Source organism: Belonocnema kinseyi, chromosome 4 (assembly GCF_010883055.1).
Source record: "Belonocnema kinseyi isolate 2016_QV_RU_SX_M_011 chromosome 4, B_treatae_v1, whole genome shotgun sequence".
Lineage (NCBI taxonomy): Eukaryota > Metazoa > Arthropoda > Insecta > Hymenoptera > Cynipidae > Belonocnema > Belonocnema kinseyi.
This window is the reverse complement of record NC_046660.1, coordinates 1,290,814-1,304,070: the sequence shown is the minus strand read 5'-3', so window position 1 is coordinate 1,304,070 and position 13,257 is coordinate 1,290,814. Positions and strand designations below refer to the sequence as shown.

The 13,257-nt window shown below is 25.1% G+C and overlaps 1 protein-coding gene across 1 annotated transcript in view; it reads left to right on the top strand.

Moving 5' to 3' along the window:
* The first annotated feature begins 1,793 nt into the window (after positions 1-1,793).
* LOC117171486 overlaps positions 1,794-13,257 on the top strand; it is a 173,399-nt gene continuing 161,935 nt past the window's right edge. Inside the window, exon 1 of the mRNA XM_033358843.1 lies at positions 1,794-2,062. The gene's annotated coding sequence lies outside the window, so the exon portion shown is untranslated. The remainder of the gene's footprint in view (positions 2,063-13,257) is intronic.

Sequence of the window (13,257 nt, the reverse complement as noted above, 5' to 3'; positions counted from 1 at the left end):
TAGAAAATTTATACCTTCAAATTAAAAATTCGAATCTGCTTCAAAACTCATATTCTTGACTTGACAATTCAACATTTTTGTTGAAAATAACATTTTTTTAAAATCATCTCCAGGAATTTGAGATTTTTCTTTTTTCAAAATTCGGATTTTAAAATTTTGGCAATTTACAATTTTCGAAAATTTGGATTATTGGGAATTTAGTATATTCGGTAATTTGAATTTTCGGAAATGAAATATTTTCGTGAGTTACAAAAATTCGGCAATTTACCATATCACGGAATTTGAAAAATTTGACAACTTATTTTTTTCAGTCATTTGAACTTTCGGGAATTTGAATATTCGGAAATTGAATATTTTCATGAATTTGAAAAATTCGGCAATTTAATATTTTCAGGAATTTTAAAAATTCGGTAATTCACCATTTTCGGTAATTTCAATTGTAAGGAATTTAAAAATTCGGTACTTTATTATATTCGGAAATTGAACACTCATGTGAATTTCAAAAATTCGAAAATTTAATTTTTTTTCGGGATTTTGAAAATTCAGTAATTTACTATGTTCGGAAATTAAATATTTTCATGGAATTGAAAAGTCTGAAAATTTACTGTTTTCGGGAATTTGAATTTTCGGCAATTGACTATATCACTGAATTGGACAAATTCGTTAATTTAATATTTTCGTAATTTGAATTTTCGGTAATTTGAATTTACGGAAATTAAATATTTTCATGAATTAAAAAAAAAATTGGACAGTTTACTATAACACGAAATTGAAAAAATTCGTCAATTTACAATTTTCGGAAATTAAATATTTTCGTGAATTAGAAAAATTCAGCAAATTACTATATCACGGAATTGGAAAAATTGGGCAATTTCACTTTTTTTGAGAATTCAAATGTTCGGTAATTTATTATATTCCGAAATGGAACATTTTCGTGAATTTCTAAAACTCGGCAATTTCATTTTTTTCGTAATTTTGGTCATTATAATCGGAAATGTAATATTTTCATGAATTTGAATAAATCGGCAATTTATTATTTTCGTTAATTTCTATTTTCACGAATTTAAATTTTCGGCAATTCACTATTTTTGGGAATTCGAATCGTCGTAAATTTTAAACATTCTTTAATTAATTATATTCCGAAATTGAAAGTTTTCTTAAATTTAAAAAACTCGGCAATATAGTATTTTAAGGAATATGAAAATTCGGTAATTTACTATATTCGAAATTAAATATTTTCATGAATTTGATAAAATTGGCAATTTACTATTTTCGGGAATTCAAATTTTGAGGAATTTGGAAATTCGGCAATTTACGATTTTACGGAATTTGAAGTTTCAGCAATTTACTGTACTGAGGAATTTAAAAATACGACAATTGTCTATATTCGGAAATTGGAACATTCGACAATTAACTGTTCTCGCAAATTGAAAAAACTGCATTAATTTAATATTTTACTTTTTTACATTATTAATATTTTCATGTGTTAAAATGAAATAAATGTAAAATTTCGGGGGAAAAAACAGTTTCCCTAATTTTATAGTCATTCGTGAATCTTAATTTTCCGGGAAATTACTCTTTCCACAATTATTTTGTAAAAAAATTTCCAGATTCAAAATTTCGAAAATGCGACACAATACTGTCATCCAGTTAAAAATAAATAAAAAATGAATAAAAACTCGCAATTTAAAAAACGTGGAGCGCGCACTACCGCCGCCAACCGACACAAAACAGAACCAACTGGCGTCCGCTCTTTTCTCTAGTTTTCGTGAGACGCCGAGGTAAGACGTGGAGTCTTTTCTGCGTGTTTTATTAAATCGCAAGGCCTCGTTTTGTCGCCGAGAATTCGTAAAAAATTCACGCGAGTGATCACTTTTGTGTTTTTTTTTTCATAAAAAATGCCATTTTCTTCAAGTTCGAGAAGCAGAGTGTCGTGATAACGGATTTACGCGCATCCGTGAGCCGAACTTTAAATGGAGGATACGCGTTGTGTCGAATGTTTCTGTGAGTTTCTCACTGGCAACAATAGGAAATTCTTTTAGGAAACTTCAGGAGAGAAAAGGTAAGAATTCCAGTTTTATCATCGATTTTTTCATTTGTCATTTGTGTTTCTGGAGATGGTTCAAATCAAGTTTCTAACAAAGTGCTTCGAGTATAAAAACAATGGCACTCGTAAACAAGATTAGACCAGATTTTCTTTAGGATCAGTCTCCAGTTTTTTTTCATTTATTTTTGCAAATAGATCTTGTAAGGCAGGTAAAGATTAATATTTTGATAATATCTGGAGCAAATTTTGTTCCGGGAAATAAGAATATTTTCGTCACGTGCTTGTAAAGAAAAGTGACAGCTCTCGAGGCTTTAAGCTTTAATGAGTCCACGAGGTGTTTATGTGTACATCGAGAAGCGGTCATTGGAAACTTTTCTTGTTAAATCATAATAGCAGGGTACACTTTTTCCCCTATTCTTCACAAATTAACGCCCTTTTCCCCATTTTTCATTAAATATACGGTATTTGAAAAACATTTTTTTTTGTATATTTTATTTAATTAACAGTTCATTATTTTGAAATTTATGAAGATTTAATATTTGTTTTTGTATATAAAAATAAGATTTTTAATAATCTAAGTCGAGCTTTAATTTAAAATAAATAACCCAAAAATGGATGATTTTTCTTCATAATTTTTGGCTTTTTAACCTAAGTATTAAAAAAATTTGTTTGAAGAAAAAATAAAATTATTGCTCAAATCTTTATTCATTGTGGAAATTAGATCGTTTTGAAAAAAAAACATCAAATAGTTTTTGAAATTTGTTTTTTTTAATCATTTTTTTTTAACTGAAAATTTAATTATTCCATTTTTTGCTTGAAAGTTCTACTATTTGGTTATGAATGTTGTTTGATCTAAAATGAATTTTTTGTGGTTAACAATTCAATTTTTTAATTCCTCTTTTATCATTTACGATATTTGAAATAAAAAAAATGTATACATTTATTATTTAATTAAACTTTAATTATTTCAAAATTTATGGAAATTCAATAATTTTTTTTGTATATGAATATAAGGTTTTAAAAATATGAAGAGAGTTTAATTTAAATTAGTTAAATTACAAAAAAAAGAGCTATTTTCCTTTCTAACTTTTGGGTTTAAAACCCTTTTTTAAAAAATAAAATTCATTGCTAAAATCTGTATTAATTTATCTAAAAAAATGATTCTACTCAAAACTAGAAAAAGTATTATTTTACTGTTAAAAAAACATTAAAAGTATTTTTAAATTGAATTATTTTGTAAAAAATTCATTTTATGAATTGAAGAATCATTTATTTGGTGGAAATATGAACTATTCTGTTGGAAATTAATTTTTTAATCTGACAATTTAACTTTACCATTTTTTAAAGTCGATCGTTTGAATTAAAAATGAACAATAAGGTTGATAATTTTTTTTTAATTTATATTTTTAGGTTGAAATATAAAATATTGTTTGGAACCTTTTTTTATTTTACTGGAAATTCATTTTTTCTTAACTGAAAATTTTAGTATTTCATTTTTTGTTCAAAATTAAACTAATTGGTTCAAAAATGATCTTTTTTGTTGAAAATTTATTTATTTAGTTGAAAATAAATCTTTGAAGTGTTTTTAATTAAACTATTTGGCACATATAAATATTTGATTAAAAAGTGGATGATTTATTCGAAAATTAAATTCTTTTTAGCTTAAAAGTTCAATTACCAGCATTCAGTTTTTAATTTGTAAATACATATTTAAACGAATCAAAATATTAAAATTTTTTATCATTTAATTTTATTTTTTAATTGAAAATTTAAATATTCAGTTTTTAGTTAAAAAATTATCTTTCTGAGGTGAAAAAGAGTCTTTTTGAAAATGTAACCATTTGTTTCAAAATCATTTTCTTTTATGACTAAAAACCTTTTTTGGCTGAAAATTCAACTCTTTTTTTAAAAACTCGTTCTTTTTTTGGTAGAAAATTAATATTTTTTTATTAGAGTTAACAGTTTTTTACTTAAAATAAAAATATTTTTTGTTAAAAATCAACGATTACATTTTACGTTAAAAATTCAACTTTTTAAATATTTTGTTTTAATCACACAAATATTGAAATTGCTTTCAAGAAAAGAAGTATCATCAGTTTGTTTTTAAACTTATAAAAATATAAAATTTTTAAAAATTCTTGAATAAAGTATGAAAGACTTTTAAATATTTCAGATGTGTCAAAAATGAATCTAAAAAAAAAATAAAATAAAACTTTATTTTACATGATTTTACAAAAGATTAGAAGCAATTCGAGCCTTTTTAAAAGATATTTTAGATATAAGATATATTTTAGAAGTTCGAAAGAAATCAAAATATTTGTTAAATTTTCGGAAATGCTTCCAATTATAAAAATATTTTAAATCTATTCAATATCTTTCAAATTTCTATAAATATTTTTAGCCGACTTGAATTTATTATGTTTATTAATATGTTTATTTACTTGAAATCTTTCAAAATTCAAGCATTTACGCTATTTTTTAATCTTACCAAATTCAAATATTTTTCTTAAAAATCTGCTACTATTTTTCGAAATTTAAAGAAATCATTTGAAATCTTTAGAAATCATTAATTTTCTTTTACAAATTGTTTTTCAAAATAAATTTTTTGCCCATAAATATTAAGAAAATTCTTTTTTTTTCCTTTGAAATTTTTCTTTTGAAATATTTTTGAAATTTTTCTTATCTCTTTGAAAATTTAAAAAAAGTTTAGAAATTAAACTGTCGTAGAAAAATGTTAAGAACATAATTATTTCCCAATATTAAATAAATATTTACAATTTAAGTGTTCTCTTCTGTCAATAATGTTTAGAAATATTTAGAAATAAATTTTATGACGAAGTAAAATTATTTAATGTTACGTAATTTCGTTGAGTAAAAAGTTTGAAATATTCTTACTCCAGAGTTAATTTAAAAATGAGTATTATCTTAAAATAGTACAGCAAGGCTAAACTTTTATTAGCACAAATTTTCAAATAGATTTAAAGTTTTGAGAAGCGAAACGCTGATGCTTATTTTACGGAGATTCTAAGAAAAAGATTGTTAGAGAGGTGGAATTCACGGAAGCATGTAGCTCGAAAAGAGTACTCCTTTCCTTTGCGGAGAATACCATCTTTTGTATAAATATTCCAGAGACAGACGAAAAGCCTTTGCCGTTTGTCTTCATTTATTACAAGAAAAGAAACTTCCGTTTTCGGAATTTTACCACACACTTTCATAAAGTAAATTTCGCTAAAACTTACTTAATAATTCCCCATTCAAATGTACACAAAAAATTATATAGGACTCAGAAAAAAGATTCTTTGAATCAAAGAAAAATATTCATTGGCAGTCAAAGACATTTTTTATTGAATGAATTGTCTTTGGTTCAAAGAAATTTTTTTTTTGTTCCAATGAAACATTGTCTTTAATGAAAAACGATTTTCTTCATTTGAAAGTTATTTTACTGAGTGGCATAAATACTCAGAATCGAATGAAACTATTCTTCTCGATTTCGAAACCATCGAGCATTTTTATTAACTGAAATCACTTTCAATAGAATTAGCTTTAAATCGATTAACGATATTCAAATTTCACGTGAAGTCACTCGTAACTCATTTCAAGTCCCAGGAAATTTCAAGATTCAATTTGAAATTTGCATGTAAATTTCATGGGCTTTATTCAATTAATTTCACGTGAATTGGGGTTTATTAAAATGAATTCTGTGGATTTGTGTTAGTGGAAGTCACGGAAGTTGACCATCCTGAAATTGAAGAAAAAAAGCACGATCTTTGTCTAAATTTACAGAAATGTCGTCAGAGTAATTATATTGCTTGGAATAAGAAAGACGGTATACAAAAGATGTTTTCGGTTTTAGTTAAACAGTTTTATAAATAAGGATTATACGACACGAAAACATTTTAAACTGTTTTCAAACAAGTGTTTCGTTCCTAAGGGATTGTATTTAAATTAAATGAGAATTTAAATTTACGCGCCAAAGAAACCTGGTGAGTGAAATCAGAACCTAACCAAAACATTTTTTTTTTTAAGTCAGGGAATTTTATGTATCTGGTAAAATGGCAGGGATTAAAAAAAATCTTTCAAAAGTCGAAGAATTTCTATAACTTTAAGTAACAGTCAAGCAGAATAAATTGAGGAATAAATTTGAAAATTTTTAATTTCAATTAGAAATTCTTTTATTCCGTTTATAAAATATTCTGGGTTGAAAATGTGACAGGTTTAAAATTCTTGTTTTTAAATATTAATGATCGGAAAAAGTGAAAAATTTGTTAGGGAAAAATTAGATTCCCGAAGATTATCTTCTAAGTTATAAATTTTATTATTATTTTAAAAGTTCACCAATTTTTTTTAATAGTCATCATTTTTGGTTGAAAAGTCAACTATTTTGTTGTTAAAATTTTGCCTTTCGAATTTAAAAATTTATCTATTTTAGTATAAATTGTATTTTTCTTGAATAAAAGCCAAAATGTTTGGTTGAAAATTAAACAATTTTGTTAAAAAGTCGTCCTTTTTGGTTAAAAATTCAACTGTTTTATTGAAGATTTAAGTATCTTCGTAGTAAATTTAATTTTTGATTAAAATTCATAATTTGGTATTCAAAAGTGAAGTGTAATCTTTTTTAGATGAATACTCAAATATTTTCTTGAAAATTTGTCTTTTTAATTTAAAAATTTATCTATTTTAATAGAAATTTAATCTATCTTGGATAAAAATTGCAACTATTTGATTAAAAGTTCCCCAATTTTGTTGAAAAGTCATCCGTTTTGGTTGAAAATTCATCTGTTTTGTTGAAGATTCAAGTATCTGCATATAAAATTTAATTTTTGTTTAAAATTTATATTTTGGTGTTAAAAAATCAGTTGAAATCTCTTCTGGTTAAAAATTCAACTAACTTAAAAAAAAATGTGTTTAAAAATTCGTCTTTTTTAGTAGAAATTTCCATATTCTTGGATAAAAGTGCATCAATTTTTTTGAAAATTCAACAGTTCTGTTGAAAGTTCGTCTTTTTTGAGTGAAACATTCACCTATTCTTCGCAGAAAATTTACTTTTTGATTAGAATTCATATTTGGATATTGAAAAGTGAACTGAAATCTTTTTGGGATGAAAATTTAAATATTTTTTTGAAAATTTGTCTTTTTAATTTAAACTTGCATCCGTTTTAACAGAAATTTCATCTTAGGTAAAAATTGCAGCAATTCGATTGAAAATTCCCTAGTTTAGTTGAAAAATCATCCTTTTTGGTTGAAAATTAAACTGTTTTATTTAAATTTCGTCTTTTTTGCGTGAACAATTCACATTTTTTTGGTATAAAATTTAGTTTTTGATACAATTTATTCATAATTTTGTTTTATTTAAAAATTCATCAATTTTAGCAGAAATTTCATCTTTTTTGATAAAAATGTAACTTTTTGTTCAAAATTCAAACAGTTTTGTTCAAAAAAGCATCCTTTTTTATTGAAGATTTAACAGTTTTATTGAAAATTGGTCTTTCTTGAGTGGCATTAAAAAATGAACTGAAATCTTTTTTGGATGAAAATTCAAATATTTTTTTGAAAATTTGTGATTAATTAAAAAATTCATCCATTTTAATAGAAATTTAATCTTTATTGAATAAAAATTGCAATAATTTGATTGAAAATTTCCCAATTTTGTTAAAGTCATTTTTTTTTTTTTTGAAATTTTAACTGTTTTGTTAAAAGTTTGTCCTTTTTGCGTAAAGAGTTCACCTTTGCTCGTAGAAAATTTCCTTTTGATACTATTTTTTCGTAATTTTTAAAATTTTAATTTAAAAATTCAGCAATTTTAGCAGAAATTTCATCTTTTTTTGATAAAAATGTAACTTTTTTCTTGAAAATTCAAACAATTTGTTTAAATCTGTCATTCTTTTTGGTTGAAAATTCAACTGTTGTGTTGAAGATTTAAGTATATACGTAGAAATTTTAGTTTTTGTTAAAACTTCATATTGAGCTGTTAAAAAGTCAGCTAAAATATTTCTTTTTTTTAAATTTAACTATTTTTTTTAATTTGTCATTTTATTTAAAAATTCATCTATTTTAGTAAAAAATGCATTTTTTATGAAGATGCAACTGTTGATTGAAAATAATCATCTTTGAGTTGAAACATTTACCTATTTTCATAGAAAATGTACCTTTTGTTTGAAATTCATAATTTGGTGTTGATAAGTCAACTGAAATATTATTTGGTTGAAAATTCAATTATTTTGTATAATTTATCTTTTTTATTTAAAAATACATCTGTTTTAATAGAAATTTTATGTTTCTTGAATAAAAATGCAACTAATTTGTTGAAAATTACACAATTTTTTAAAAGAGTCAACCTTTTTTTTTTTGTTGAAAATTTGTCTTTTTGTGTGGAAAATTCACTTGTTTTTTTGGAAAAAATAATTTTTGATTAAAATTCATGTTTTTGTATTGAAAGGTCAACTTAAATCTTTTTTGGATAAAAATTCAATTTTTTTTTGAAGTTGTCTTTTTAATTTAAAAATTCGTCTGTTTTAGTAGAAATTTAATCTTTCTTGAATAAAAATAGAATTGTTTGGTTGAAAATGAAACTTGTTTGCTTGAAGATGCAACTATTTTGTTTGAAATTTTTGGTTGAACCGTTTGGTTAATAAATATCTTTTTTCAAGATTTATATTTGTAGTTTAAGATTCAACTCTGTAGTTAAAAGTTTAACTATTTAGTTACAAATTGATCTTTTTCAATTGAAAATTCAACTAATTCGGTAAAAGTTAAACTACTTTGTTGAATTGTTTTCCATCTCTTTGGTTGAAAATTGAACTCTTGTATTGAAAATTAATTTTTTGTTCTCAAAATTCTTTTTTTCTGGTTGAAAATGATTTTTTTTTTGGCTCAAAATTCATATTTTCTGGTTGAGAATTAAATTGTTTGTACAGAAAATTCGTGTTTTGAAGATTCCACAAAAATTTAGGTGAACTTTCTTTCGTAGCTGAAAAATCTTTATTTGTAAAATTCAATTTTTTTTCAACATTCATTTGCTAAAATTAAATTTGATCCTTTTGGTTGAAATATCAATTATAACTCTTTTTTTTAGAATTCATCTTTTTAGGTTGAAAATTAGTTATTTTGTTGAAAATTTAAATTTTTTGTTAAAAAGTAATAAATGAATAAATGTGAAAATTTTAAATTTGTATCTGAAATATGGTTTTATTACAAAACGGAAGAACTTATCGAAATCCTGTGAAACAAATTCAATCATTAAAATTTTTGTTATATTGATTCCAGTGAAATAAAACGATAATGCGATAAAAAACTTAGTAATCTGCAAGAGTAACAGGATTAATTCGGATTTAAAGAATACTGAAAATAAATTTGAATTTTTCCCTGAAAGTACAGTTAAAATTTAAAAAAAAATCCAACTCGAGAAACCGGAAAGGTGAAATCATTCGTGTAGATTCTGGTTTTTTGGCTTGACTGAATTCGACCGTCTTCGAATTTATGAGGTCAAGGCTCTACCATTTTTTTTTAGACTAGACGAAAAAATATTTTTAACTTCCGAATCACAACTCGTATCAGAACATTTACGGATTATGGGGTCAAGGTTCTAAGATAGACACACCACTGAAAATACTTTGACTTCCGAATTTTAAAATCTTTCCAACTTTGCGTTAAATTTAGACTAACTTGATTTTCTAAGCACTTTGCTAACATTTATTTTTTTGGTTGAAGATTCATTATGCAAGTTGCAAATTTATTTCTTTAGCTGAATATTCAACTGTTTTATAAAATATTTTTGTTGCTTTAAATTCATTTTTTGAATTCAATATTTACCTAGAACATTTTTAGTGTTGAAAATTTAATTCTTTTGTTGAAAATTTCGTTAAGGATTCAACTATTTTGTTAAAAAAATCGTCTGTCTTTGGTCCAAAATTGAATTACTTGATTCGAATGTAAACAACTTTGTTAAGATTTCATTTTTTTGGAAAAAGATCAATCATTGATTAAAAATTAAACTATCTTGTTAAAAATTTGTCTTGTTTTATTAAAAGTTAAACTATTTGGTGATATATTAATTTTTTTAATGAAAAATTCAACCGTTTTTTATAATATTCAATTCTGTTTCATTTTATTTAAATATTCAAAAATTTTTTTACAAAATCTTTCTTTTTTTTTGCTCGTTTTTTGTATTCAATTTTTTTCTTGAAAATTGTTCTTGTTGGTTTGAAAATTTAACAATTTGAATTTTTTCTGACCTGAAAATCTTGGTTTAAAATTCATCCTAAATATTTATCTATCTTAAAATTTTGCCCTTTCGCGATTAAAAAATCTCGTTTTTTCGTAGTAGAAAATTAATTTTTTTGAGTGAAAAATCCTTTTTTGACTTGAAAATTCAACAGTTTGGTTGAAATTTGTTTTTTTTTTTATTGAAAATTCTTTTTTGGGTAGAAATTGGTCTTTTTCTTTTGTTTTTTTCTTCTTTTTGGGTTATAAATGCAAGTTTTTTGTTGCAAATTAATAATTTGTGGTTAAAAATTTATTTTTAATTTAACTTTATTTTGTTGAAAAATGGTCTCTTTTGGTTAAAAATTCAATGACTTAATTTAAAGCTAAAAATTCATTTCTTTGTTTGAATACTCAATTATTTAATTGACATTTTTTTTCAATGAAAATTTATTTTTTGAATTCAATATTTACCGATTAGATTTTTAGTTGAAATTAGTGTTTTTTAGTTGAAGATTCATCTTTTGGGGTCAACAAATTTATAGAATATATAGATTTATAGAAATTTAATCTTGATGGCTTACAAATTCAAAAAAAATTTAGAATTTTTTATCTTTCCTGTCTGAAAAATCTTTTCTATTTTTACCATAAATAATTTTAAATAAATAAAATCGTTTAAATAAAAAAAAGTTGCATTGAGAGAAAAAACCATTTCTTTGAACCAAAGTAATTTTTTTTGAATCAAAGAAACTTTTTTTTGACAGAACCAATGAATATTTTTCATTGTTTCAAAGTAATTTTCGTTTCATAGAAGAATTTTTTTTCGGAATTTGTTTTTTTGTAAATTCCTCTTTTCGGCTGGAAAATCCAACAGTTTAGTTGGAAATTTATTTATTTCAATTTTAATTAGCAGAAATAGTTTATTCACATAATTTGAAGACAGAAATTTGGCTTCTCCTTGTAAGTTACAGACCCGAGAGTGCGTCGAATTAAGCGAAACGAATGACCCTTTCATTTTTATGAGGTTCAGGCCAGTTATAAAAACTGAAATTACGAAATCATGGCTTATTTCAATTTTAATTGGCAGAATGAGTTTATTCATACAATTTTAAGAAATAAATTTGGCTTCTTCTTGCAAGTTACAGACTTGGGAGCGCGTCGAATTAAGCGGAACAAATGACCCTTTCATTGTTATGAGATTCAGGCCGCTCACAGAAACTGAAATTATGAAAGCGTGGCTTGATTTAATAATAATTAGCAGAATTAGTTATTCATATAATTTGAAGAAAGTAATTTGGCTTCTTCTTGCAAGTTAGAGACCCCGGAGCGCGTCGAATTAAGGGGTTAAACCACTAGAATTTTCAAAAAATCGAATTTTTGGTTGTTGCTTGAAATGTGTTTTAGGGTCTTAAAAATAATATACTGAAAGATGGAGGGCGGAAAAAATTTCTAAATGACCAAATTTTCGATTCTGCTGCAACGCCTCTCAGGTGTGCCCCGGAGATTTCAGAGTGCTTACAAGTTTAAACGCGTTCTCGAGACCACTTTTTTTTAACTGGCCGGAAACAAAGCTCGAACAAATCCTCACCGATCGATATGAAATTTAAAAAATATATTCAAAATTTTTTCTTCCGGGACGTACCTAGGATTTTGTTTATGTTGCATAGTTTTTTAGAAACAATTTTGTAACGATTTTTTCCGTGAAATTTGAGACTTTCTTCAAAAGTGCACCAAGTCGTGAAAAATCAATATATCAAAAAAGAATTCTGCGTACATTTCTTGTTGTTGCTGTATAGAATCGAAGAAACTTTGGTTTTTTGATCCAGGTCAAAAATTGCAGGAGTTATATTTTCGCCCGTGGACACCTTAGAAAAAATGGTGCCGCTGGAGAAATGCTGCGCAGCCACCATTTTGTCATGAACGAATTTGAAAAAAATATTCTCTGTACTTTATTATTAGTATTATAAATTCCATTATACAAAATTTCGATTGATCTCTTTATTGAGCCAAAAAAAATCCCCGAAATATGTCTAGTTTTTTGTTCTCTACAGTGGTGTAACACCTTAAGCGAAACGAATGATCCTTTCATTGTTATGAGGTTGGCCGGCTAAAAAAACTGACCTTATGAAAACATGGCTTGATTTTGTTTTAATTGGAATTAGTTTATTCATATAATTTTAATTAAAATTAGTTTATTCATATAATTTTAATTAGAATTAGTTTATTTATACCATTTTTAGAAAGAAATTTTGGCTTCTACTTGTAAAATACAGACCAAAGAGGGCGTCGAATTAAGCGGAACGAATGACCCTTTCATTTTTATGAGGTTCAGGCCGGTTAGAAAAACTGAAATTACGAAATCATGACTTGTTTCAATTTTAATTGGCAGAATGAGTTTATTTATACAATTTTAAGAAATAAATTTGGCTTCTTCTTGCAAGTTGCAGACTTCGAGGCGCGTCGAATTAAGCGGAACAAATGACCCTTTCATTGTTATGAGATTCAGGCCGGCTAGAAAAACTGACATCATGAAAGCATGGCTTTATTTTGTTTTAATTAAAATTAGTTTATTCATATAATTTTAATTTTAATTAGTTTATTTATACAATTTTGAGAAAGAAATTTGGCTTCTACTTGTAAGTTACAGACTACGGAGGGCGTCGAATTAAGCGGAACGAATAAACCTTTCATTTTTATAAGATTCAGGCCTCTCACAAAAACTGACATTATGAAAGCATGGCTTGATTTTTTTTAATTAGACTTAGTTTATTCATATAATTTTAATTTTAATTAGTTTATTTATACAATTTTGAGAAAGAAATTTGGCTTCTTCTTGGAAGTTGCAGACTTCGAAGTGCGTCGAATTAAACGTAACAAATGACCCTTTCATTGTTGTGAGATTCAGGCCGGTTACAAAAACTGACATTATGAAAGCATGGCTTGATTTTGTTTTAATTAAAATTAGTTTATTTATACAATTTTGAGAAAGAAATTTGGCTTCTATTTGTAAG